Source organism: Poecilia reticulata, linkage group LG16 (genome assembly GCF_000633615.1).
Source record: "Poecilia reticulata strain Guanapo linkage group LG16, Guppy_female_1.0+MT, whole genome shotgun sequence".
Taxonomy (NCBI): domain Eukaryota; kingdom Metazoa; phylum Chordata; class Actinopteri; order Cyprinodontiformes; family Poeciliidae; genus Poecilia; species Poecilia reticulata.
The window spans coordinates 839,384-840,404 of record NC_024346.1 but is presented as its reverse complement, the minus strand read 5'-3'; the positions used below and the strand labels follow the sequence as shown (position 1 = coordinate 840,404).

The 1,021-nt window shown below is 44.9% G+C and overlaps 1 long non-coding RNA gene across 1 annotated transcript; it reads right to left on the bottom strand.

Moving 5' to 3' along the window:
* Positions 1-666: 666 nt before the first annotated feature.
* Positions 667-1,015, bottom strand: LOC103477458 (uncharacterized). Its single transcript, XR_535650.1, has 2 exons — positions 913-1,015; positions 667-776 (listed from the first exon to the last, which is right to left on the bottom strand). It is a non-coding gene; the product is annotated as an uncharacterized LOC103477458 (long non-coding RNA).
* Positions 1,016-1,021: the final 6 nt, after the last annotated feature.

Genomic DNA, 1,021 nt, shown 5'->3' with positions numbered 1-1,021 from the left:
TTGAGGCAGGACGACCCCCCTGACCCGGAGAAGGCACTCTACCCTTTTCCAGCTTAGGGTTTGGGGTTTTGACAATGGATCAGCAGACATTTCTACACTGCCAAAGAAGTATGAAGCCATTGTCCCCCCACCCACAGACTATGGAGCCCATTAACAGTCAGTATGTTGAATTCAAGTACATAATGAAGCAAAAACCTGACCAGGGTCAGTCGGCACATTCTCAGATATGGAGGCTGCAGCACTTAGATGTGAGGAGCTTCAGGAGATCTGACAGCTCGTGGATATTTGTGCCACATTTCAAACATCCAGTGCTGATTATGAAAGAGGATTTAGTTTAATGAATCATATCAAAACATGATCCAGAAATCGTCTTGAAGTGACACATCTGGACCGGCTGAGATGCATAAAGCAAGAAGCAGACGGAGCATCAACCACTGGAGGAGCGAGAAGGACAGACGTGAAAAAAACTGCTAAATTAAATATTTTACAAGAATTTTTACTGTMTCAAATGCTACAGCACACATTTCATTGTGCTAAATGTGAATGTTTTACTGTGAACCAGAAGTTATGTCTGAAACGTCTCATTTCCCACCTGGCTAAAGATTCATGAACAGAAATGATCCCGTTTCTTCCTTTAAGTCGGACAAACAGAAAACTCATGGAAACGATTTATGTAATCTGATTTAATGATCCCAGATTTATTACAGGTGTGTGGCTGCAGCGCCARCATGTGATGCTGCCCTCACTGGTCCTCAGGTGTGTTTGCAGAGATGCATCTAGAGGGAACATTGTGAACACATGAATATATGATGAGTGAGTCACATGACTGCGTTTCCTGCAGCGAGAGCTCTGCTGCAGGAAATCATGCCACGGAAAATCCCTGCAGGAATGTTGAGGATTAACGAAACTCACTGCTGGTTCCTGGCAGGAAACGCTGAGCCAGCTCTTTGTGCTGCAGCCCATCATCATTCTGCTCTTTGTGCTGCAGCCCATCATCATTCTGCTCTTTGTGCTGCAGCCC